The 27,132-nt window shown below is 42.5% G+C and overlaps 1 long non-coding RNA gene across 6 annotated transcripts; it reads right to left on the reverse strand.

The window, feature by feature from the left end:
* Positions 1–2,214: 2,214 nt before the first annotated feature.
* LOC143673727 (uncharacterized) lies at positions 2,215–26,926 on the reverse strand. 6 transcript variants are annotated; one of them, XR_013170550.1, is made up of 8 exons: positions 25,007–25,834; positions 24,623–24,676; positions 24,372–24,493; positions 15,494–15,617; positions 7,142–7,276; positions 6,799–6,882; positions 4,611–4,991; positions 2,215–2,801 (listed from the first exon to the last, which is right to left on the reverse strand). It is a non-coding gene; the product is annotated as an uncharacterized LOC143673727 (long non-coding RNA). The 6 variants fall into 6 exon arrangements; XR_013170551.1 differs by lacking the exon at positions 2,215–2,801 and adding an exon at positions 26,799–26,926 and having other exon boundaries at positions 3,581–4,991; positions 25,007–25,175; XR_013170552.1 differs by lacking the exon at positions 2,215–2,801 and adding an exon at positions 26,799–26,926 and having other exon boundaries at positions 3,581–4,991; positions 25,007–25,217.
* Positions 26,927–27,132: the final 206 nt, after the last annotated feature.

Here is a 27,132-nt window from a genome sequence, read left to right on the forward strand (position 1 = left end):
AGAAAATTATGAATAAGGAGAAACATTTTATTTAATGAACTATATGTGTGTGACTCCATCAATTTACTGAATATCAGGTCTCATTTTTAAAATTGACAAGATATATGTAAACGATATACATGCATATACTTCACATGCAATGTAAAATACACACACATATATATACTCACACAGAGACATCCTTTAAATATATAAAGAAAGTGCTTGGCGGGCCGCGGTGGCTCAGCGGGCAAGAGTGCTTGCCTGCCGTGCCGGAGGACCCCGGTTCGATTCCCGGCCCCAGCCCATGTAAAAAACAAACAAACAAACAAAATATAATAAAACAAGAAAATGTTTAAAAATGTTTCCCTTTCTTCCTCCCTTCCTTCCTTCCATCCTTCCTTCCTTCTCTGTCTTTCCTTCCTTTCCTCCTTCTCTCTTTAAAAAAAAAAAAAAAAAAAAGAAAGTGCTTTTGTCTTTCTCATATCGAAATATTCATCACAATTATTCTTTGTTTGTACATTTTGTAATTGAACACATTTTATTAAAGGTTTATGAGCATTCTAATCCCAAAAATATACCTAGACATTTTTTTCTATATATTGGAGAACTGAGAGAAATATGGCATTCCTAAGAATTGAATTTGGTTATTAATGAACTCTCTGGCTGTGTATGGGATGATGGGGGTTTAGTTTGGGCAGGGGTGATTTTAAGGTCTTTGAGATTATGTGATATAAATGAAAAACTTTCACTGAGTGCTTTTCATGTGCCACAATGAGTTATAAGTGCTTTATCTATATATTAAATTCTCAGATGACCCATTGCCCTCTTAAGGAGATACTAGGAATAATAACTGCATTTTTCAAACATAAAATGACCTCATTTCAAACAGAAAGCAAGTACGGGAGCCAAAAATTGATAAGTATCCACTACAGTGCCTGGGTTTCTGTCAGCCATGTTTTATAGCTAGCTACACATTTAAGACTTCACCAAAGATTTTTGTAATATGCTAAGAGTATTTTACATGATGTGCTTGGAAACCAGTCTCTCTGTTCTTTTCCATCTGAGCTTGTCATGCGAGAACTATTTAACATATCTAGAAAAACTGAAACAATTTATCAGCACAATATTTACTAAAGCAAAGGTAGGGTTTGAAAGCAATTTTTGAACTTATTTGTCCTTTTCTATTCAGTTATATCCAGCATTCCCTATATAGTAATTAAGTAACCTTGGGATTTAGAATAGAAAAACTCCAAGAAAAAATTAGAATTTTCTTGAGAAACACTGAAAGTTTTTTGTTTTTCTATTCCATGGAGAATTTTCCATTGATGATTCTTTTATATTAAGAGAGCATAAAAATTCTACAAAACACACCACAGGTAACATAAGGATGTATCTTCATGAGATGGGTTATCTTTTGCCAGGTCCGATCACTTCCAACCAAGTCTCATTCAGTAGTTTTCTGGCGGATGGAAACTGGAACCTACATTTCCTAGAATACTCTTCTCTTTATATTTCATGTATATCTCCTTTCAAAGAGAGGGTCTTCCCCATGATTTTGAGGATTGGAAGGGAAGAAACAGTTATTTTCTGAAGCAGGTAGGTGTGCACACAGTATCAATACTTACACTGGTATTGACGTTGTTGCTTTACTTACTGTATTAACAAGTCATTGCATTTCTGAAAATCATTTGTTTACTAAATCCTTTCATCTTTCACATTCATACATCTTACAACACTTGGAAACTTCTTTGTCTTTAGTAGAAATACTATCTGTGAAATTAAGTAAATCTCAAACAAACTAAAGAAGGTGCAAATAATGGATGTCATTTAACAGAAGAAAAATAGAATTAAACTACTTGAATGATAGCTACCAGATTATCTTCCCTATGCCATTTTATGGTACAACTAGTTTTCCATCCTTTCAAGCACATATTTCTCCATGTCTTCATATTTTTCTTTTAGAACTTGCAATTAATATTTTTCATATTCTACAGAAGTAAATTTTGGAAACATTCTGCTCTAAATTGTGCCAAAAATGGTTATGGTTTATATATGATGCTGGAGAGATAATTAGATCTTAAGATATTAGATAATCATTTTATTTCCATATATGAACTTATTCTATTCACCAATAAAATCAGAAAATATGAAAATATCTTTGTTAATAATTTTACATATTGACTTCAATCATTTCTTAATTTCTAGTCAAAATACAGAAATAAATGTGACATTATTAATACTAAATAATATTTTCTAAATGATAAATGTTCTAGTTTGCTAGCTACTGGAATGCAATATACAAGAAACAGAAAGACTTATAAAAAGGGGAATTTAATAAGTTGCTAGTTCACAGTTCTAAGGTCAATAAAATGTCCCAATTAAAATAAGTCTATAGAAATGTCCAAACGAAGGCATCCAGGGAAAGATACCTTGGGGATCGAGGAGGCCGATGAAGTGCAGGGTTTCTCTCTCAAATGAGAAGGCACATGCTGCACACAGTCAGAATTTCTCTCTCATCTGCACAGGCACATGATGAACATGGTCAGGGTGCATCTCTCATCTGGACAGAAACACGGTGAGCACGGCATCATCTACGAGCTTTTTCTCCTGGCTTCCTGTTTCAGGAGGCTCCCTGGGAGGCATATTCTTTCTTCATATCCAAACATCGCTGGCTGGTGGACTCTGTTTCTCGTGGCCAGTTCATTCTGCTCTGTTCTCTCTGCATCTGTCATTCTCCAAAATGTTTCGTCTTTTACAGGACTCCAGAACCATACTGAGACCCACTGAAAAGACTGGAGTCATGTCATCACCTAATTGAGCTAAACAAAAACGTCTGATTAAATCACACCTGCAGGGAGAAGATCTGATTCCAGTTTGAAACAAACAATATTGGATGGGAATTATTCTGCCTTTTTGAAATGGGGCTGTAATTAGAACACAGCTTGTCTAGGGGACACGCATCCACTCAAATCAGCACATGTCACCGTTTGGACCCGAAATAGGACCTGTTTCTCCCATGTGCAAAATACATTCATTCCGTAACAGGATCAAAGAACCTTAGAGCACTTTGCTAGTAACAGACATGAAGTGCAAAGTGAGAAAGGAACAAAGTCCTTTCCAAGTTCATTATGGCATGGTCTCTGAATGGCAAAATTACCCTCTGGCTTGGGACCTCTAAAAACCCAAGACAAGTCATTTGCTGCCAGCATATGAAGGAAGAACAGGCCTGAGATACACACATGCTGTCCGATAGGGTGGAGGGAACACAGGGGACACAGGACCCAAGCAGATTCGAAAATCTGCAGGACCAAGTCCATTGGATTTCAAAGTCTGACAGTCACTGGACCTTGGGGCTTCTGAAAGCAGCAGGCCCACCCATAACAAAGGCCTCTGCAGAGGTCTGCCTCTCTCCAAAGGGAACCCTGTGGGACACTGGGGACAACACCTTTTTCTTGGCACCACCCTCTCCCAGCATGGGGGCGGCACCCAGGCTCTGTGCCATCTCTGCAGCACATGCTCACTCCACCATGTGGTGGCAGCCAGGCTCTCCCCAAACCCCAGGGAATGCGCCCCACTCTCTGCATGGCCTGAGGTGGAATGGCGCTTCCACTGCCACGAGGTGGAAGGCCCATCCTCGGCCTTTGGGGCAAACTCATTGTCTCCAAGGGCTGGGGTGTGTCCGCTCTCCTGGCCCGAGGCTTCTTGACTTCAGACCTCAGCCTCCATGCTTTTGCCTCTGAACTTCATTTTCTTCCATGGTGTCCCTTCTCTGAAACCCACAGTCCAGACTGGCAGTGGCTCTCTTTCTACAGGTCACACAGCCCTCTCGTTGCCTTTCAAGGCAGTAGCCTTGGATCAGGCCCATCAGACAGACGGCGTGTCCACAAACCCTCCCTGGAGAACTCCATGTCCGATCCTGGCTTTCTCTGAAAAGACTGACTGGTTCCGTCTCACAGGGAGCCCTATTCACTGGCATCTCCGTTCCTGGACACCCATACTTTTCCCGAACATCAACTTCTGGTTTCTTCCTACCCAAGGCTTCAGGCCAAAGCTTCTCTCTCTCTGGTCACATCTGATGAGAACCTGAGGAGAAACCAGGCTGCTCTTTCGACATTTCATGGGGAGATCTCTCATGCTAAATATCCAAGTTCATGGCATTTGAAATCTACCTTCCAGACAAAGCCACTAGTCCATTCTCCCTGACTACATGCTTTTGGAAAACAAGGATCCCCTTTCTTCCAGTTTGCAATTGCATATGCCTCTTTTCTGTCTACGGCCTCATCAGAGGGATCTCTAGAGGCCACATTTCTAGCAACAGTTTCTTCAAAGCATTCTAAGCCTTCTCTGTCAAGGTTCTCACAATTAGCCCACATCCTTCCCTCATCCATCTCCAAAGCCATTCCAAAATCTTGGGTGTTTGCAAACTGCAGCAGCAGCACCTCATGCTTCAGTACCAAAATCGGCTCTGCTTTGCCAGCTGCAGGAATACAATACACCAGAAATGGAATGAATGGTTTTTCAAAAGGCCAATTTAATAAGTTGCTAGTTTACAGTTCTAAGGCCGAGCTAATGACCCCACTAAAACAAGTCTATAGCAATACCAAACTCAGGCATCCAGGGAAAGATACCTTGGGGATCAAGGAGGTCAATGAAGTACACAGTTTCTCTCTCAAGTGAGAAGGCACATGGGGAACACAGTCAGACTTTCTCTCTCGTCTGGAGAGGCACATGGTGAACACGGTCAGGGTGCATCATTCATCTGGATGGAAAGACAGTGGGCACAGAGTCATCTGCCAGCTTTCTCTCCTGGCTTCCGGTTTCAGGAGGCTCCTTGGGAGGCATGTTCCTTCGTCTTCTCCAAACATCGCTGGCTGGTGGACTCTGCTTCTCATGGCCAGGTCGTTCTGCTGTGCTCTCTGTACATCTGTCATTCTCCAAAATGTGTCCTCTTTTACAGGACTCCAGAACCATACCGAGACCCACTGAAATGACTGGAGTCATTCCGTCACCTAATCGAGCGAAACAAAAACACCTGATGAAATCCTGCAGGGAGAGGATCTGATTCCAGTGTGAAACATACAGCATTGGATGGTGATTATTCTGCCTTTTTGAAATGGGATTGAAATTAGAACACAGCTTGTCTAGGGGACATGCATCCCTTCAAATCAGCACATGTCACCATTTGGACCTGAAAAAGGACCTGTTCCTCCCATGTCAAAATACATGCATTCCATAACAGTATCAGGGAACCTCAGACCACTTTGCTAGCAACAGACATGAAACACAAAATGAGAAATGAACAAAGTCCTTTCAAAGCTCATTATGTCATGGTCTCTGAACGGCAAAAGTACCCTCTGGCTTGGGACCTCTAAAAACCCAAGACAAGTCATTCGCAGCCAACATACAACGGAGGAACAGGCCTGAGATACACATGTGCTGTCCGACAGGGTGGTGGGAACATGGGGACACAGGATCCATGCAGATTCGAAAATCTGCAGGACAAAGTCCATTGGATTTCAAAGTCTGACAGTCACTAGTCCGTGGGGCTTCTGAAAGCAGCAGGCTCACCCAACACAAAGGCCTCTGCAGAGGTCTGCCTCTCTCCAAAGGGAAACTTGTGGGACACTGGGGACAACAATTTTTCTTGGCACCACCCTCTCCCAGCATGGGGGTCCACCCAAGCTCTGTGCCATCTCTGTGGCACATGCCCACCCCACCATGTGGTGGCAGCCAGGTACTCCCCAAACCCCAGGGAATGGGCCCCACTCTCTGCAAGGCCTGAGGCCGAATGACGCTTCCACTGCCATGAGGTGGAAGGCCAATCCTTGGCCTTTGGGGCAAACTCACCCTCTACACTGACTTGGGTATGTCTGCTCTCCTGGCCCCAGGCCTCCTGACTTCAGACCTCAGTCTCCATGCTTTTGCCTCTGAACTCAGTTTTCTTCCACGGTGTTCCTTCTCTGAAACCTACAGTCCAGACTGGCAGTGGCTCTCTTTGTACAGGTCCCACAGCCCTCTCGTTGGCGTTCAAGGCAGTAGCCTTGCATCATGCCCATCACACAAACGGTGTGTCCACAAACCCTCCCTGGAGAACTCCACATCCGATCCTAGCTTTCTCTGAAAAGACTGACTGGTTCCGTCCTCACAGGGAGCACTACTCTCTGGCGTCTCCATACCTGGATTCCCATACTTTTCCCGAACATCAACTTCTCGTTTCTTCCTACCCAAGAATTCAGGCCTCAGCTTATCTCTCTCTAGTCACATCTGACTAGAACGTGAGGAGAAACCAGGCTGCACTTTCGATATTTCATGAGGAGATCTCTCATGCTAAATATCCAAGTTTATGGCATTTGAAATCTACCTTTCAGACAAAGCCACTAGGCCATTCTGCCCGACTACATGCTCTTGGAAAACAAGGATCACCTTTCTTCCAGTTTGTAATCGCACAGGCCTCTTTTCTGTCTACTGCCTCATCAGGGGTAACTCTAGAGGCCACATTTCTACCAACAGTTTCTTCAAAGCCTTCCAGGCCTTCTCTGTCAAGGTTCTCACAATTAGCCCACATCCTTCCCTCATCCATTTCAAAAGCCATTCCAACATCTTTGGTCTTTGCAAACTGCAGCAGCAGCACCCCACACTCCAGTACCAAAATCGGTTCTGCTTTGCCAGCTGCAGGAATGCAATACACCAGAAATGGAATGGTTTTTCAAAAGGCTGATTTTATAAGTTTTTAGTTGACAGTTCAAAGGCTGAACAAATGACCCAATTAAAACAAGTCTATAGCAATTCCAATCTAAGGCATCCAGGGAAAAATACCTTGGGGATCAAGGAGGTCGATGAAGTTCCTGGGTTCTCTCTCAAGGGAGAAGGCACATGGTGAACAGAGAGTTTTTCTCTCATCTGCAAAGGCACATGGTGAACACAGTTAGGGCCCCTGTCTCATCTGGAAGGGAAGGGCACATGGCGAGCATGGCCTCATCTACTAGTTTCTTCTCCTGCCTTCCTGTTTCAGGAAGCTCCCTGGGAGGCATGTTCCTTCTTCATCTCCAAAAGCTGGCTGGGGAACACTGCTTTTAGTGACCATGTCATTCTCCTCTGCACTCCATGCATCGCTCATTCTCCAAAATGTTTCCTCTCTTACAGGACTCCAGAAACTTACCAAGAGCTACCAAAATGGCTGGAGTCATGTCGTCACCCAATCTGGCTTAATAACCACTCTTCATTGAATCACATCTCCAGGCAGAGGACCTGATTACCATTTCAAACTCACAGCATTGGATAGGGATTATTCTGCCTGTATGAAATGGGATTTAAAATTAGAACACAGCTTTTCTAGGGCACATACATCATCTCAAATCAGCACATTCCACTGCTTGGACCCTAAACAGGACATGTTTTCTTTATATACAAAATACATTCATTTCATAACAATATTAAGGAACCTGAAACCATTTCGATAACAACAGACATGAAATACATTGTTAGAAATGAACAAACTCCTATCAAAGTGAGTTATGGCACGGTCTCTCAAAGGCAAAATTACCCTTTGGCTTCAGACCTGTAAAACCCAAGACAAGTCATTTGCTGCCAACATGCAAAGGAGGAACAGGCTTGGGATACACATATGCATTCCCATATGGTGGAGGGAACACAGGGGACACAGGACCCAAGTGGTTTCAGAAAACTACAGGTCAAAGTCCACTAGACTTCAAAGTCTGAGAGTCATTCCTCTTGGGGCTTCTGAAAGCAGCAGTCCCACCCATTCCAAAGGCCTATGCAGAGGTCTGCCTCTCTCCAAATGCAACCATAGGGAACACTGGAGAGAACACCTTTTCTTTGGGACCACCCTCTCGCAGCATGGTGGCTGCACCTGGGCTCCCTGACGTCTCCACGCCTCATGCTCAACCTCACCATGTGGTGGCAGCCAGGCTCTCCTCAAACCCCAGGGAATGTGCGTCACTCTCGGCAAGGCCTGAGGCTGACTGACACTTCCACTGCAATGAGGTGGAAGGCCCATCCTTGGCCACTGGGACAAACACACCCTCTCCATGGGCTTGGGTGGGTCCACTCTCCTGGCCCAAGGCTGCTTCACTTCAAACCTCAGCCACCATGGTTTTGCCTCTGAAGTTTTCTTTCATCCATTAGGTCCCTTGTCTGGACCCCACATTACAGCCTGGCAGTGGCTCTCTTGATACAGGTCCCACAACCCTCTCGTTGGTTTTCTAGGCAGTAGCCTTGGACCATGCCCATCAGACATAAGGCGTATCCTTCCTGGATAACTCCATGTCCGATCCTGGCATTCTCTGAAAAGCCTGACTGGTGCCATCCTCACAAGGGAGCACTATTCTCAGAGGTCTCCATTCCTGGAAGCCCATTATTTTCCACAATATCAACTTCTGGTTGCTTCATACCCAAGAGTTCAGGTCTCAGCGAATCTCTCTCCGGTCGCATCTCACAATAAGGGGTGAGGAGAAACCAGGCTGCATTTTTGACCATTCACTTGGAGATCTCCTCCGCTAAAGATCCTAGTTCACGGCATTTAAAATCTACCTTCCAGACCAAGCCACTCATTCATTCTGCCTGATAATCTGCTCTTTGAAAACAAGGATCTCCTGCCTTGCACTTTGCAATCACACATGCCTCATTTCTGTCTACGGCCTCATCAGACATATCTTTAGAGTCCACATTTCTACCCACAGTCTCTTCAAAAAGCATTATAGGCCTTCTCTTTCAAGGGTCTCACAATTCTCCCAGATCCTTTCCCTCATCCATTTCAAAGCCGTTCCAACATCTTTGGTATTTGCAAACTGCAGCAACAGCACCCCACTCTCCGGTACCAAAATCTGTTTTAGTTTGCTAGCTGCAGGAATGCTGTATACCAGAAACGGTATGGCTTTTCAAAAGGTTAAAAGTATAACCTTGCTAGTTTATACTTTTAAGGCTCAGAAAATGTCCCTATTCAAACAAGTCTATAGAAATTCCATTCTAAGTCATCCAGCTAAAGATACCTTGGTTCAAGGAGGTCGATGAAGTTCAGGGGTTCTCTCTCAAGTCAGAAGGCACATGGTGAACACAGAGTTTCTCTCTCGTCTGCAAAGGCACATGGTGAACACAGTCAGGGTGCCTCTCTCATCTAGAAGGGCACATGGCAAGCATGGCCTCATCTCCTACTTCCTTCTCCTGCCTTCCTGTTTCAGGAAGCTCCATGGGAGGCATGTTCCTTCTTCATCTCCAGAGCTCACTGGCTGATGGATGCTGCTTTTTGAATGACGTACAGGCATCACCTTTGCTCTGAGAATGACACCATGAGGCAGTTTTACTGACACCCTCCTTTTCAGATGAGGAACATGCCCATTGCTCCTGTGGAAGCACTGGTATTTACTGGTGTCTCTCTGGCTGTAGAGCTTACTTTTCCTGGAACTGCCCTATCTGTGCACTCACGGTCCCCTTTATAAATTTTACTATACTTTGCCTCTTTGACATAGAGTGCTGCTCTTATAGAGGGCCATACAGAAGTCTGGGAGGTCCTGGAGATGCAGCATCAGAGAAGGTGGAGGGAATGGAGGGAGAAAGGAGGGGAGAAGGTGGGGACAGGGGGCAGGGGAAAGGGAGGGCCAGGTACACAATCAGTTCTCCTCCGGGCTCAGTTGACCAGGGCTGTGTTGGGATCACAAGCAGAGCTGGGGGAGCTGAAGGCAGGGACTGAGTCTTCTAAGTTGTTGGATTTCTGAAGGTCCTGTGGATTTGACCTCTATATAGATGCAAATTTCAGTCTCTGGCAAATTGGGCCCTACTCAGTATCATATGAGCTTCCTTGGAGAAGAAAAAACAAACTTACTTTCCCTTAAACAGGTTTCACTTTCATTTTATCTATTTAAGATAGTCTTTCATTGGTGCATGTTCTTAGTTGCTAGAGTGAAAGGAATTTTTATTTCCATTTAATTTGTTCTTTGTTGGTGTACAGAATCGCAACTCATTTTTTCATGTTTATCTTGTAGGCTCCAACTTTGCTGACTTCATTTTTTAATAGTTAGTTTTCTTGTGGATTCTTTGGATTTGCTATGAGAAGGATCATGTCATTGGGGAATAAAGTTTAATTTCCTCCTTTCCAATATGGATGCCATATATTTCCTTTACTAGCCTAATTCCTTGTCCCAGAACTTCCAATACAATGTTCAATAGAATTGGCAGGAGCAGGCATCCATGTGTATTCTATAATTTCAGTAAGAAAGTTTTTTTACATTTTCATAACTTTTTATTTTACTTTTATTGACATATATTACATATTCACATATGATATAATCACCCAAAATACACAACAAATGGTTCACGATATCATCATATAGCTATGCATTTATCATCACAATCAACTTTTTTTCTTTTTTCTGAAAAATAACCTATATACAAAAAAACAATTGATTTCAAAGCACATTGCAACAATTAGTTATAGAACAGGTTTCAGAGTTTGGTATAGGTTACAATTCCACAATTGCAGGTTTTTACTGCTAGCTACTCTAAGATACTGGAAACCAAAAGAAATCAATATGTTAATTCAGCAATCATACTCATTTGTTAAACCCTACATTTTTTACATAACTCCACCATCAGCTTTGATCTTTTCACCCACATTTTAGGGGTATTTGAGCTATGCCCATTCTAAGTGTTTCACTTTTGAAGGACAATTTGGCTGGGTAGAGAATTATTAACTGGAAGTCTTTGTCTTGCAGAATCTTAAATACATCATTCACTACCATCTTGCCACCATCAGCACCAGTTGTGTTGTCCCAACTCAATTTTGTATGTTTTCCTTTATATGTAGTAGATTGTTTTTCTCTTGCTGCTTTCAGGATTTTCTGCTTATCTTCATTTGACAGACTGGTTAGTATGTGTCTTGGAGTAGGCCTAATTGGATTCATTCTAGTTGGAGTTCACTGGGCTTCTTTGATTTGCATATTTATGTTTTTTAAAAGGGTTGAGATGTTTTTCCCCATTATATGCTGAACTAATCTCTCTAGCTATTTACTCTTCTCTTCTCCTTCTGAGACACTGATGATTCATTTATTTGTGCACTTTGTTTTGTCCATAATTTCCCTGAACTCCAATTTACATCTTTCCATTTTTCCCCATGTACTCGTATGTTCAAAGTCAGTTCTCCTATCCTCTAGTTTGCTTGTTCTTTCTTCTGCCTCTAGAAATCTGCTGTTTTGTATCTCTACTATATTTTTTACTTGGTTTACAGCATCTTTTACCTCTATGATATCAGCTATTTTTCTATTCATTCTTTCAAATTCCTCTTTATGCTCTTTTAGTGTTTTCTTGATCTCCTTTATGTCATTCCCATTTACTTTATATAGTGGATTTATATGAACAACTTTGATTAGTTGTTCCAAAGTCGGTATCTCCTCTGCTGTCTTATTTGGTCATTAGGCTGGGCTCTATCTTTCTGCATCTTCATATGGTTAGTGAAATTCTGTGGCTTTTGAGACGTGCAAATATCTTGATAGGGTTCCTTTGGAAGTTGATTTCATTCAGTAGTCTAAAGCTTTGCATTTGCAGGATGGATGTGCAGCAGGATGTGGGGCACATGCATGTGGTTATGGGTTGCAGCACATGCATAGGTATGGTTTGGGGATGCTATGCTGGTGCCTGTGAGCCTGGAGTGCAGGGCACTGGGCTGTGGAGGTGAGTGTGGGAGCTGTGGGGGCCTTGGCACACACCAGCAGGGTGTGACATGGGGGACACAGAGGTAGGGTGTGGAGGGTGGCAGAAGGGGGGGCTTTGTGGACACATGGGGTTTGGTGCATGGGCAGCATGTGGGTGGGTACATGGAGTGTGGGGATTGTGGGTAACACAGGGCTTGGCATGAGGCCCAGGTAGTACATGGTACAGGTGTGTCCTTCTACAGGGGTAGGGGTCCATGGGGGGCTGGGATGTGGATGCACAAGTGTGCAGGGTGGGGGCACAGGTCATGGGGGTTGCAGGATGCGGGTCAGGTGTTGGTGATATCAGGTGGGCGGGTCCCTAACAGGGGTGTACAGCTGCAGGAGGATGGGGAAGAAGGTCATGCATGTGCAGGGCAGGGGCTATGGGGCACAGATATGCACATGAGGATCTGCCAGGTGTGGGAGCAGGGCGCTTGTGCCAGGGGGTGGGGCAAAGTCCTTCACTTGTGCAGGGCAGATTTAATGGTGTGCAGGTTTCAAGAGGTTGGTGCACAGATGTGGGGGTGCATAGCAGGATGTGGCTATGCATATGCATGTGTCTGGGGGCCAGGGTGGTAGTGTGTATGCATCTGGGAATGGAGTCCTTATGTGCATGTGTGCAGAGCTCACAGCCAGTGGGGTGGGGTTACACTCACATGGGGTGGGGCTGGAGGCACAGGACTGAACTTGCCCAGAATTGGGAGGGTGTGGCAGAGATACACGCATGCATGTGTGTGGGTCAGGGGAGGCCAGACACTGATGTACGCATGTACATGGTTTGGGGGGGTCGCATAACTCTACGGTCTCTGGGCAGATATTGTCCGGCTATAAGGTGAGCACATGCAGACTTGATGTGCAGGTGACTACCTACAGGGGTAGGGAGGGGGATGGGGGCAGGTTCACAGTTCCCAGGAGGGGTGGGGTGAGACTGTGCACTTGCATGGGAGAGGTGTGTCATTCTGGGGCAGGTGAGTAGGTTTGTGTGGGGTAAGGATGTGTGGGGTCTTTGAGGTAGGCATGCTTGTGGGCGATGAATGGGCAGGTGATGGGTTCAGATGCCTGGGTGTGGGGGAAGAGCAGGGCAGCAACAGCATGTGTGGTGCAGCATGTTCAAGAAACATGGCTTGGCTTACTTCCTAGTCCCTGCTCCCTGTCTCTGCATTCCTCAGGGATCCGGGCCTTTCTTTGAAAAGGGGCACATTAGACTCTGCACTAGCTGGTTGGTCTCTGGTTCTCTGTGTCTCAATTCTTCAGTTTTTGCAACCAGGGCCATCCTAAGTGGTATAGAATACATTCCCAGGTCACTTACACCCTGGAATCGATGTCCCAGTCATTTTCTGTCACTTCCCTAGCTGTTCATTGTAGCTGGGGTGAACTCAACCTCTTATTCTGCCATCTTCTTGCTAGTAAGAAAGTTTTTAGTTTTTTGCCATTTAAGATGACCACTGTGCTTTTTTTTTCTTATAAGCAATAGAGACAACCAAATCAACAGACTGAGCCCTTGACATTGGGGTTTGCTCCTATGCTGGTTTGAAAGGATGTATGTAACCTAGAAAAGCCATTTTTTAACTCTAATCCCATTTTGTAAAAGCAGCCGTTTCTTCTAATCCCTATTCAGTACTGTATGTTTGAAATAGTAATTAGATCATCTCTCTGGAGATGTGACTCCATCAAGAGAGGTTGTTAAACTGGATTAAATGGAGATGTGTCTCCACCCATTCTAGGTGGGTCTTGATTACTCTACTGGAATCCTATAAAAGTGAGATTCAGAGAAAGCAGAGAAGGATGACAGAATGTCACAGAACCTCAAAGCAGAGAGTCTATTGGCCAGCAAATTTTGGAGATGAAGATGGAAAATGCCTCCCAGGGAGCAGGAAAGGAAGCTAGCAGATGATGCCATGTTCACTATGTACCCTTTCACTTGAGAAAGAAATCCTGAAGCTCTTCAGCCTTCTTGAATCAAGGTATCTTTCCTTGGATGCCTTAGATTGGATATTTCTATAGACTTGCTTTAATTGGCATACTTCCACAGCCTAAAAACTGTTAACTAGCAACTTATTAAATTCCCCTTTTAAAAAGACATTCCATTTCTGGCATATTGCTTTCTGGCAGCTAGCAAACTAGAACAGCCCCTAAGAAACTTATTCCTGCAAAGGTTAGGCTAAGTCTACTTAAAATTGAGCCTAAGTTTCACACCCAGAGAACCTCTATTGTTGCTCAGATGTGGCCTCTCTCTCTCTAAGCCAACTAGCAGGTGAACTCACTGCCCTTCCCACTGCATGGAACATAACTCCCAGGGTGTAAATCTCCCTGGAAATGTGGAACAAAAATCCCAGGAAAAGCTGGGCCCCAGCATCAAGGGTTTGAAAAACACTTCTTGACCAAAAGGAGTGAGACAGAAATGAAACAAAATGCACTTTCCATGGCAGAGTTAAGAGGTTATCCTGCAGATGTATTGGAGTGGCTGGAGGGAAGTACCTGAAAAGTTGAGCTGGGTTCCAGAAGGCTTGATTCCTGAAGATAATTATATGAAGATATAACTTTTACAATGTCACTGTGTGATTGTGAAAACCTTGTTTGTGATGCTCCTTTTATCTAGGGTATGGACAGATGAGTAAAGAAAAATGGATACAAAGAAATTAATAATAGGGGTAAAATAAATTGGGTAGATGGAAAAACTAGTGGTCAACGAGAGTGAGGGTTTAGGGGTATGGAATTATGAGTTCTTCCTTTAGTTTTATTTCTTTTTGTGAGTTATGAAAATGTTCTAAAAATTATCATGGTGATGAATTCACAACTATGTGATGATATCATGAGCCACTGCTTGTACACCATGTGTGGATTGTATCTGTGTGAAGTTTTGTCAATAAAAATATTTGTTTTAAATGATACCTATGTGTTTTTTACTAAGGTCCTTCTTGATGTTGAGAGATTTCTTTTATAGCTCCAGTATGTTGAGTGATTTTATTATGGATGGGTGTTGTTCTATCAAATGCTTTTTCTGTCTCAATTAGGATTATCACGTGTTTTCCCTGCATCCTATTTACATGGTACATATTAGCTTATTTTTATAAGCTGAATTACCCTTTATTCCTGGAGTAAATTCTCCTTACAACAGTGTATTATATCTTAAAAATGAAGCTTGATTGAATTTGCTACTTATGGAGCATTTTAGATCAATATTTCAAAGAAATATTAGTCTGTATTTTATCCTAATATTTTGGGCTTGTACTGGTATCTTCAAATGGCTGGTCTCCCACAAATGAGTCAGGAAGTGTTCCCTCATATCTTCTACATTTTGGAAGTAATTGAGAGGGCCAGATGCTAATTCTTTAAAGGTTAGGAAAAATACCAATGAAGTCAAGCAATTGCAGACATTTCTTTTTTGGAAGGTTTTACATTACTGATTCAATCTCCTTACTTGGTTTGGGTCTGTTCAGTATTTCTATTTCTTCAGGGTCAGTTTAGGTAGTTTGTGTCTTCCTAGAAATTTGTTCATTTTATCTGGGTTATCTAATTCGCAGTTGTTATAGTTGAGGGTAATATTCTCACTGTCATTTCTGCTTTTAGTCATTTGAATTGTCTCTTTTTTATGGTTACTGTAGTAAAAGTTCACCAATATTATTGCTGTTTCAAAGAACAAACCTTTAGTATTCATCTGAGTTTGCTGGGGCTGCTGCACAAAGTACCACAGATGGACTGGCTTAAAACAGCACATTTTGTGTCTTACACTTCTGGAGGCTAGACATCTAAAATAAATGTGTTATCAGGGCCTTGTCTCCTCCTAAAGCAGAGAATGCATTACATACCTCTCTCTTGGCTTCTAATGGGTGGCAATGAAATTCCTTTGCTTCTGGCAGTCTGATTCAATCTTTGACTCCATCACATGGCCGTCTCTCTATTTCACTCTTACTGTGTACAAGTTCACTCTTCCTAAAACAACAATCATATTTTATTTTGCCCCATTCAAACCCCAGGACTCATCCTCTTGAAATACCAGGTGGTGGCCACATCCTCTCTAAGGTCTGAAGAGTTGACCCCACCTCTTCAGTCACAAGGCTGGTATTGACCTCATGAGTTGAGGATGTCCTTAGGGCCAGACAGTGACATCAATGGTTCTATCTTTCAGTCATTCTTATTTCATTTTGTTCCATTTCTGGAACAAATTTATCTAGAGATTAAACACAGTACCAATCAAAATTCTAGGAACCTACTTTGAATACTTTAAAAAAGCCAACAACCTAAATTATCTGGAAGGGAAAGGGAATCCGAATAGCTAAAAGCATCCTAAAAAAGAAGAATAAAGTGGGAGGTTTAATATTACCTGACTTTAAAACCTATTATATAGCCACAGTAGCCAAAACAACATGGTACTGGCACAAAGATAGAAGCACTGACCAATGGAATCATGACTGCAGAAGCAGACCACCAAATCTATGGTCAACTGCTTTTTTGACAAGGTCCTCAAATGCTCTGAACTGGGACAAAATAGTCTTTTCAATAATTGGGCATGGAAGAACTGGATATCAATAGCCAAGAGAATGAAAAGGACCCCTGTCTTACATTTTACACAAAAATTAACTCAAAGTTAACACCTAAATATAAGACTAGCATCATAAAGGTTCTAGAAGAAAATGTAGGGAAACATCTTTAAGACCTAGTAATAGGAGGCAGCTTCCTAAACTTTACACACAAAGCACAAACAACAACAACAACAAAAAACATAGATAAATGGGAACTCAATATCAAATGCTTCTGCACCTCAAAAGACTTTGTCAAAAAGGTGAAGAGGCAACCAACTCAACAGGAGAAAATATTTGGAAATCACATATTGGACAAAGGTTTGGTTTCCTGTATATACAAAGAAATCATAAAACTCATCAACAAAAGAACAAACAACCCAATTATAAAATGGGCTAAAGATATGAATAGGCATTTTTCCAAAGAGCAAGTATAGATGGCTCAAAAGCACATGAAGAGGTGGCCATTTTCATTGGCTATAAGGGAAATGCAGACCAAGACTACCATGAGATACAACCTCACACCTATAAGAATGGCTACTATTAAATGTTGGCGAGGACGTGGAGAAACTGGGACACTTCTGCCCCGCTGGTGGGAATGTATAATGGTGCAACCATGATGGAAGACTGTTTTGCAATCCTTTAGGAAACTAAATATCGAGTTGCCCTATGACCCAGCAACAGTATATACCGAGAAGAGCTGAAAGCAATGACACAAACAGACATTTGCACGCCAATGTTTGTAGCAGCATTATTCATAATTGCCAAAAGATGGAAACAAACCAAATGCCCACCAACAGTGGAGTGCATCAACAAAATGTGGAATACACATACAATGGAATATTATGCAGCAGTAAGACAAAATGACATCCTGAAGCACACAACAAGATGCATGAGCCTTGAGGACATAATGCTGAGTGAAGTTAGCCTGACACAAAAGGATAGATACCATATGAGTCCACTTTTATGACTAGCATAAAGATAGAATCAGAAGCTTATAATATGGAATACAGGGGACTGAGAGATACATAGAAGCTAGAGATGGGAATATAGCCCTCTTGCTTCCTATATTCTGGAGCAGCTAGAAGGAAAAAATATGAGAGGATCATATGGTAGCCCATGACAAACTCTGGGATCTGCTCTGTAACCACTTGTTGAAGAGTACTTTAAAAACTATTGCTTTTTTATTTCTTAGCTTGCATATATGTTATACTATACAATAGAAAAAAAAGAATTGCAGTATCAGGGCAAGCCAGCCAGGAATCAAGAAAAAAGGCTTAAAAGTGGTGGGATCTCACAGCACCCAGGCCAGCCTATCCCTTATTCTGCCACCAGCTTAGCGTGGAGCCACTCAGGTACCCAGGGCAGATCCATGGGCCCAGTTTCAGAGGGAGCAAAGCAGCCTTCATGTACACACTGGGAACATTTGTGCCTGGCCATGGCCCATGGGGCTCACCCTCCCAGAGCTGGTTCTGCATATGGAAGGTGGTTCACTGATCCCCATACAGAGAGCAGGCAAGTGGCTGCCTGGGATGAGGAGCTGCTGACTGTAGGATGAGCAATGCAGTGTCCACGGCCATGAGGAAAATATTTCCTAGGGAAGAGAGGACATTCACATCCATGTAGATGGGATTTCTTAGGACCAAACCAGCATTCCCAGGACAAGACACACCTGCAGAAAGGACCAGGGAGGGCTTGGCCTGGAACTATTTCCAGACTCACTGTATGGAAAAAAACTGAAGAAGAGCACCTGCCCAGGCCTTCTGCAAAGACTGGGGAAGGTGTTTTCTTTTTCCTCTCTTTCTTACTTCATTTCTTTTGTCAGTTTCTGGCATTCAAGGAAAGCTCTGCCATAACATTAACGGGATATAAGCTTAAGGAATGCATGCCTCAGAGTTGAAATTCCAGCAATAATGCATTAAAACATCAAAATGTCCAAGTTTAATCAAAAGAGTACAACTCACAAAGAAACAGGAAGTGATGACCCAGGCAAAGGAGAAGATTAAAGCATTGGAAACCACCAGCGAGGCTGCTCAGACCTGGGACATTCCAGACAAAGACATTTAAAAAAATGGTGCTAAATATGCCCAAAGAGATAAAGGAAAACACGAACAAAGAACTACAGGAAATCAGGGAAATGACAGATGAGCAAAAAGAGAGTATCAATAGTGAGATGGAAATTATGAAAAGGAACCAAAGCTGACCATGAGTCTGTATCTTTCAAAAGTGTCTTTAAAAATGAGGGAGGAATTAAGACATTCCCAGAACAACAAAAGCTGAGGAACTTCTTCACCATCAGACTCGCCCTACAAGTTATGCCAAAGGGAGTCCTGTAGGTTGAAAGGAAAGGACACTAGATATGAAATCAAAGCCACAAGAAGAAATAAAAATCTCCAGTAAATTAATATCATAGGCAAATATAAATACCAGTACGATTGTATTTTGTATTAGTAACTCCACTTTTTACTTCCTATGGGATCTAAAAGGCACATGCATAAGATATGATAAATCAATGTCTGGGACTCATAATGTGTAACTATGTAATTTGTAATACGAGGTACACAGAATTGGGTGGGTGAAGGGGTTTGGGAGCATAGTTTATGATGGTATTGAAGTTGTTAAATTGGTAGCTAAGCAAATGAGACTGTTAGAAACTTGGAGAGTTAAATTTAAGATCATGGTAACCATGAAGAAGCTTAATTATTAGAGAACAGGCAACTCATAGTGACAGAAAGTAGAGCACAGGTTAGCAGGGGTGGGAGTTAGGGCAATAAGTGTTAATGCAAAGTGAGTGTAGGGTTTCATCTGGGGTGAAGGGAAAGTTACAGTAAATGGATACTGGTGGAGACCCTGCAACAGTGAATGTGATTAATCCTACTGCATTGTGTACTGGGGGGGCTGGGATGGGAAGGTTTATGTTGAATACATGAGTCTACAAAAAAAAAAAGAAAAGCTTAGGAGATAATGACAATTAAATGTAATACACGATACCAAATAGGAGCTAAGAATGGAGGTAAAAAGGCTCAAAAGGGACATTAGTGGGACATAAGAAAATAGTGGAATATAGATTGTAACCTTTATATCTTAACTTTATAGATTTAAGTTTTTGGAGCTTGATAAAGTACACTTAAGGTTACATAAATGAATATGCTTGTTTATACGAAATATACATGGAAGTATTATGTCCCAAGGAGTAAAATGTGGACAACCTGCTCTCAGATGTTCAGAAAATAGATAGATACATGGACAGACAGACAAACAGGGCAAAGGAGGCAAAATGTTAAAACTGGCAGATTTGGGTACCTGGCGGAGGGGGTTTGCTGGAGTTCTCTGTATAGGGTTTGTATTCATTTTGCTGCTGTCCTATAACTTTGAAATTATTATTTATTGCCAAATTATTTAATGCCAAATAAAAAGTTAATATATATGTAACATTATTCTATTGATGTAAAAAAAAAGCTCTTGATGATTCTTCCCTATTTTGAAATCTTCACCTTCACTGAACATTTTTAAAAAGCGTTATAAAACTTAAAAAATATACATATTATATATACAACCATATATAAATCACAACAGAATCACAACTTGGCCTTTCCCTTTCTCAAACACTCAAAATCACTCAGGCACAGAATGACAGGCACCTTACATTAAATAAACAGACATCAAAGTACACAGACATCTTTGAAAGCAAAAGTGCCCCCTATGAAATCACAACACCCTGGCTGTTAGAATGTCAAGGTCCCCACTTTCTTAGGGTGGCTATTTCATGGAGGAAATGAGTGGCCTCTGGACATTTAAAATGCACAGCCCATGTACCTGCTGAACCTGTGCTGTGATGCTTACCTGGACCTAAGATGATGGTTCCACCTAGCTGAGCTGGGTCTCCTTGAAAATCAAAAAGAGGGCCAGTCACCACCCGCCACAGGCTCTGAACGCTTCCCAAGAGCATGTCTGACTTCACATGGGGGCTCTGCCCTGAAATATTAGGAATTTTATACTTTAAATGTTTTTATACTTTCATGTTACTTGAATGCTATTTTATACTCTGTAAGATGTTAAGACATTAGTATCTTTACAAAATGCTTTTTTTCTTGTAAGCCATTTTACTTTCTCCTTGTCTTTCCCTTCCTGCAGGGTTTCTCTGGGCCACCTAATTCTTGCACATTGTAGGATGTTTAGCATATTCCCGGCCTCTACTCATGAAATTCCTGCAGTGCATGCACTGTCACCCTCAGTGTGACAACCAGAAATGTCTCCAGACATTACCAAATGTTCCTTAGGAAGCAAAATCATTCCCGGTTAAGAACCAGTACTTTAAAGGAAGAAGCAATAATAGATCCAGGTCATTTTCTGCCACAGGAAAAAAAAAATCTGCAACAGATTTCTCAAATTGGCAGTGTTTCCTTCTAAATTCCTCATGTATACTCTTTTAACCTCTCAACCCACTAATAGATGTCTGTACTCCCTTTCAAGAGACACTACAGCAGACTGCTATATTTTGGTCAACATCTGTTTCCTCTTGCTGGGCACAAAGTTAAACTCTATTTCCCAGTCTTCCTTGCAGTTAGGAACGGCCATGTGACTATGTTCTAACCCACAGAATGTGAAAGCAATGATGTGTGCCACTTACACGCCAGCTCCTGAATACCTCCATGAGCAATTCTCCATGCTCTTGGGTTGAAAGCCTTGGGCTGAAAATGGCAGAGCCACAAGATGGAAAGGGCCTGGATGCCTGAATCACTGTTTGGAGCAAAAACACTCACTGAAGAGAAACAACCATCTTGAACTTTAAAATGAATAAGAAATAAACTTCTATCATGTTATGCTACTGAGGCTTTGGGCTTTAGCTACTACAACAGCTACTATTACCACTGTGGTAGTCAGGTTCAGGTGTCAACGTGGCCAGGTGAATGTGCCTAGTTCTGTTGCTGTGGACGTGAGCCAGTGAGAATCATGGAAGCTCGAATCTGAAGCCAAGAAACCTGGCCAGGAGAGTGGACCCACCCATATACATGGAGAGGGTGAGTTTGCCCTGAGGGCAGAGGATGAGACTCCCATCTCATTGCAGTGGAAGAATTGTGCAGCCTCAGGCCTTGGAAAAGGCCTCCTTGGGGACTGGGGAGAGCCTGGCTGCCATCACATGGAGGGGCTGAGCGGGTGCTCCGGAAATGGCAGAGAGCCCAGGGATGGCCCTGATGCCTGGAGAGAGTGGAGCTGAGAAGAAGGTGGTCTCCTCAATGTACCCCAAGGTTGAATGGAAAAGAGGTAGACCACTGAATAGACCCTTGGAAAGGGTGGGACTGCCACTTTCTAAAGCTGAAGGTTTAATGACTTTCAGACTTTGGAATCCAATGGTGTATGTCTTGCAGGTTATCCTTTCAGTTTCTCCCTATGGAAATGAAAACCTGTATTCTGTGACTATCCCTCTTTTGCATATTGGCACCAGATAACTTGTTTTTGGGATTCATAGGTCCACAGCCAGAAGAGAATTTGTGCCACTTTAATATCATTTAGGGTGATGCATATACTTGCCAAGTTGACAAGGGGTGGACATGTGGTAGTCAGGTTCAGGTGTCAACTTGGCCAAGTGAACATGTCTAGTTCTGTGGCTGTGGACATGAACCAATGGTACATGAACCTCATCTGTTGCTGGTTACATCTGTAGTCAGCTAGGAGGCATACCTGCTTTAATGAATGATGTTTGACTGAACTGGCTGGTGCTTAAAAGAGGGAGCTTAATGTAGCTCAGCCAAAGCAGCTCAGCATACCTCATCTCAGCACTAGCAGCTCAGTCCAGGCCTTTGGAGATGCAGAAAGGAATCACCCTGGGAAAGCTGTTGGAACCCACGATTTTGGTCCCCAAGGAACATTTGGCAATATCTTGGTTCTATCAACTTTCCCAGGGGTGATTCCTTTCTGCATCTCCAAAGGCCTGGGCTGACAAACCCAGAGACAATGCCTGTAGACAAGGCCAGCAGAGATGGCCCTGTGCCTTCCCACATAAGAAAGAACCTCAGTCCAAAGCAAGGTGCCTTTCCTCTGAAAGACTAAAGAAATAAATCCCCTTTTATTAAAAGCCAATCTGTCTCTGGGGTGTTGCATTCCAGCAGCTAGGAAACTAGAATAACTACCTTTCTAGTTTTCCTTATCTGTTGGTCTTTCTATTTCTGTTCTCCCAGCAACTAATACATTTCACTTTACTTCCACTTCTAATTGTCAGGTCCAGAACAAAGCTCCCTGCTCCTTTCAAACTCAACTTCTTTACTTTCCTTGACCCTTATTTTCTCCTATCTCTCCCTGATCATGACTTGCTTTTAGCTTTTATTTTGATGATAATGCAAACTTTCACCTGATTTCCTATTATTTCCAGACAACTATTATTTTCCTTCATCCTTCCAACCCTTTTATTGCTTTCAATTCTACATTCTGCTGGGCAATCATCAAACCAATAAACAAATACAGCTTCATTAGCTTAGAGACCTGAGTAAAAGGCTAAAATGTACTGTTTTATGGGATTCTATATCTGAAGGGAAAACCCAGAAATACACATTCTCCTCCTATATCCAAAGAAGATATCATGTAGCATTTCAGATATTTTAGAAATCTAAGAAAAAACATCCCACAACCCAGAATTTAACACTTTGTTTTTTGAGCACAATCTAATTTTGCCAATTGGAATTTATGTATGTGCAAAACTCCTGTTTTTCAAATTCATTACTGACTTGTAGCTGCTTTATTTCCTCATTCTCTGTCTTTGCAAAATAGTTATTTTAAATAATAATTATGTAATATCTTTTCACTGTCTCAATTTTCAAGTAGGACTATTCTGAGACTAATCCTGAGGATTATGCCTTTATACTTTTCATTGAGGTATTGTTAAAAACTACTCAATGAAAACCTAAAATTTTCTGTTTGGAAATACAGTACTTTAATACAAGCCAACAGAGTTTAAAAGATTTTACTATATACTCTCTAATAATTATAAGCACCTATTTTGCTTAGAATTCATCTGTTTTCTTTACAAGTCTATAACTTTATTTTGGAAATGACTAGTGAGATTTAATTAGAGTGAAAACTCGCAGTTTATATCTAAATCACTAAACAATATGCAGAACCTACAAATATTGAGTCTCCATAATAGCACATGAGAATAACAAACAGAAAACTAAGGCTGGCAATGTGTCCTGTTACAGAGAGACAGAGTAGGGGGAGGAGGCGGGGAGAGAGACAGAGACAGAGACAGAGAGAACGCAAACACTGTGTTTACACCAGCTCATCATCAGTTGAGACTGCTTTCTTTAACAAAATCTGCCAAGGGACCATGCCAACTTCATTTCATGAATAGGCCCCAAACCCACCTCCTCCCTCCACGTCCATTGCAGGCCCTGGGATTTCTTTCTAGCCTATTACCACAACCCAACTCACTGGCTTGCGTTTCACCTGCTCCAATTCCTCCTCCACAGAGTGTATGTAACTCTATCTCTTTTCCACTTCAAACACTGTCTGACTCCCTCACAGCCTTCAGAATAAACCCAAACCTCTTGACCTGTCACACCAGACCTGACATCAGTTGGTCACAACCTCTCCGTTGTTTCATATCAACCTCCCAACTGGCTCCCAGACTCCAGCCAGAGACACCACCTGCCACGAGTCCCATCTTTTCATGCCTCTGTGCTTTAGCACATACTACTTTCTGTCATGCTTCCCCACCCTTGTCCTCACCCAGCTAAATCCTTCTGGGGACAGCTTAGACATTACCTCCTCTGCAAAGCCTTCCCAGACCTTCTTGCTCTCACCTTTCTGGCACAGTTGGTATTTTATTTATATGTATAATATATATGTATATATTTATATATAGTTGTATATTCATCCTCATGATCATTTTTAGAACTTTTGCATCACTCCAGAAAAAGAAATAAAAAGAAAAAACCCATACATCCTAAACCCCTGACCCCTCCCTCTCACTGACCACAATGGGGTACTAAACTTCACAACAGCCTTCTGTGTCATTACACCCAGGAAATGGAACCTATTAAGAGCCTGGTGTATTTGTCTACACCACTTATTAGAATCACAAAAGGAAGTCTGATTTATGAATTTGCTCCCCTATGAGTATAACATGAAAACACACCATCAGCTTTTCTAAGTAACACACGTCATGTCTTACCTGAGGGGCAATTTCTTCACCTCTTTTCATTCGCAATCTTTTATAAATTCCTCTCTCAGGATCAACACAGATTTCTTGAGAATATCCAGTCAGGTTGCAGACAGGGTAAAGAAAGAAAACAGCTGGGATTTTTTACAGGAACAAATAAGAGAAAAGTAACAACCTCTAATGCAATTTGTGCAAATTTTACCTATATTTAGTGTCTCAAATAAAATTTTTATCTCTGGAACAGATTTAATGTTAATATTTACCTCAGTATAATGTCAGGATGACTGTCCAATCACTATAATGGTGATATTTCCTTCCTTCAAAGAAAAAAAAAGGACAGACACAGATGATTAGAAATTATATATGTTTAAAAACTAAAAAATAGAAAAGAAATTATATGTTTTATACAACTTCCCTCAACCCAAGTTTTTTATTCCATTCTAATGCTACCTACAGGCTTTTAAAGCAGCAAAATTGCATGAGCCAGAGCAAAGAATTATATGCTAAAATGTTCAATTAATTTAGACAATTCTTTTGCCAAGATTTTCAAAATGATATAGATAATAATTCTCTTCTCTTCCCCCAAAGGTATACATAAAAAAGAATAAAAGCTATAAAAGTTGGGTTATTTAATTAGACAATTTTACCTTTTTTTACATTCCAGTTGACATCTTCTATTGGACACAGATCTTAGATTCAGAAACGCTACCCAGTCCCTTCACACAAAGCTCAATTGGATGAGCTCACTGCCCTCACCCCTGTGTGGGACATGACTCTCTGGCGTGTAAATCTCCCCGGCAATGTGGAACAGGACTCCTGGGGAAGAGACAGGAAACGGCATCATTGGACTGAGAAAGCCTTTTTGACCAAAAGGGGGAAGAGAGAAATGAGACAAAATAAAGTTTCAGTGGTTGAGAGATTTCAAACAGAGTAGAGAGGTTATTCTGAAGGTTATTCTTATGCATTACATACAGCCCTTTCTGGTTAATCGTGTATCGGAGTGGCTGGAGTGAAGTACCTGAAACTGTTGAGCTGTGTTTCAGTAGCCTTGATTCTTCAACATGACTGTATAAACATATAACATTTACAATGTGACTGTGTGATTGTGAAAAACTTGTGTTTGTTGCTCCTCTTATCCAGGGTATGGACAGATGAGTAAAAAAAAATGGATAAAACATGAAATAATTGGGGAACAGAGGGTAAAATTAATTGGGTAGATGGAAATACTAGTGGTCAATGACAGGGAGGGTTAAGGGGTCTGGGATGTATAAGTTTTTTCTTTGCAATTTTCTAGAGTGATAGAAATGTTCTAAAAATGATCATGGTGATGACCACACAACTATGGGATGGTATTTTGTGCCACTGACTGTTTACTTTGGAATGGACTGCATGTGCATGAAGATATCTCAATAAAAATATTAAAACAAAAAACAAAAACTTACCTGGAGATAAACTTATATATGTGCCTGAAGGAAACTATAGATACCTAGCTGTCATGAGGATAAGGTATATGCACATCTATTTACAACTACACATTTTCACCTTTAAGATAAAATAATATTTCCTACAGTGAACAAGTATTTGGAGCATAACAAAAGAAACAAAATTAAAAAAAGAAGCAAAAGGAAGAGTACATCAGCAATTTCCAGAATTTATATTTTTGATCATTATTTTTTGACATTTGAAAACACACTGTTAAGTAAGATGAAAAGGACTATCATGGTTAGTAGTTTATAAGCAGGCAGCCTTGAATAAATTAGGACAGACGTCCATTGCTAAGGTGTCTCTCCTCTTTTATGGAGGTGCTGGAGAGGTGAAAGGGGGTGAGGAGCTAAAACTCTGGCTCTCTGGGTGTCTGTGCACTCCACACACATCCACAGCCCTTCTTATAAACCACAGGTACTTTCAGAAGGTTCCCTTGAAGGAGGGATGAGACCCCTCGCTCTCAGAAAACTTATTAAAAAACTCTTGGAGATTTCGGCCAGATCTTCTACATATTCCTTACAGATATTAAACTGAAAATGCTGAAATTACAACAGAGCAAAGAGGGTAAATTAGCAACATAACATCCTCCAGGATCAGAAGGGACCAAGTATTTCTTCATGCTTGATGCTAATAGCCAAGACAGGGTGGGGAGTGGGGGAGGTGAGTGCCCGAGGCGCCCGGTTTGCATTAAAATCCGGTTGCACCCAATCCAGGCTGAGCTCCTCCTCTGCCTGACAAAAGGGCCTCGGCTCTGGGGGCTGGTTCCCATTCCTGTTAAAGGAAACGGGAAGAGCAGTTCCCATCCCGCAAGCCCCTAGTGGGCGGGAAAGGCCCGGCCCGGCGGACCCTCCCTCACAGGCTCCGAACCCTCCTAGGGCCCCGACGCGCACCCCGGGCGGGGGAGGCACCCTGAGCCTGCCGCCCCGCTGCGCTCTCTCTGCCGCCCGCACTCACCGCACGAAGACCACGACGCCCGGCGCTCCCGGAACAGCGCGCCCAACAGCACCCGCTTCCCGGAGGCGTCCAGCGCCGGCAGTTCGCCCACTGCGGACCCAGGGGCTGCCGGCGCTCAGGGCCGCTCGGGGCCGGGGTCGCGGACCTGCGGCGCAGGGCGGGGCGGGGGGGGGTTCTGGCGGGGCTTAAGGGGCGGACCGGGTCCGGGGGGCCGGGCGCACGGGGTGGAGCGGCTCCCGGCTGCTCGCGGGGTCGGCGCAAAGCCGGGAATGGGACCCCGGGGGCGGGGCGCAGGTGTGTGAGCAGAGCTGGAGCCGGGCGGGGTGCAGGGCGC

Source organism: Tamandua tetradactyla, chromosome 2, assembly GCF_023851605.1.
Source record: "Tamandua tetradactyla isolate mTamTet1 chromosome 2, mTamTet1.pri, whole genome shotgun sequence".
Taxonomy (NCBI): domain Eukaryota; kingdom Metazoa; phylum Chordata; class Mammalia; order Pilosa; family Myrmecophagidae; genus Tamandua; species Tamandua tetradactyla.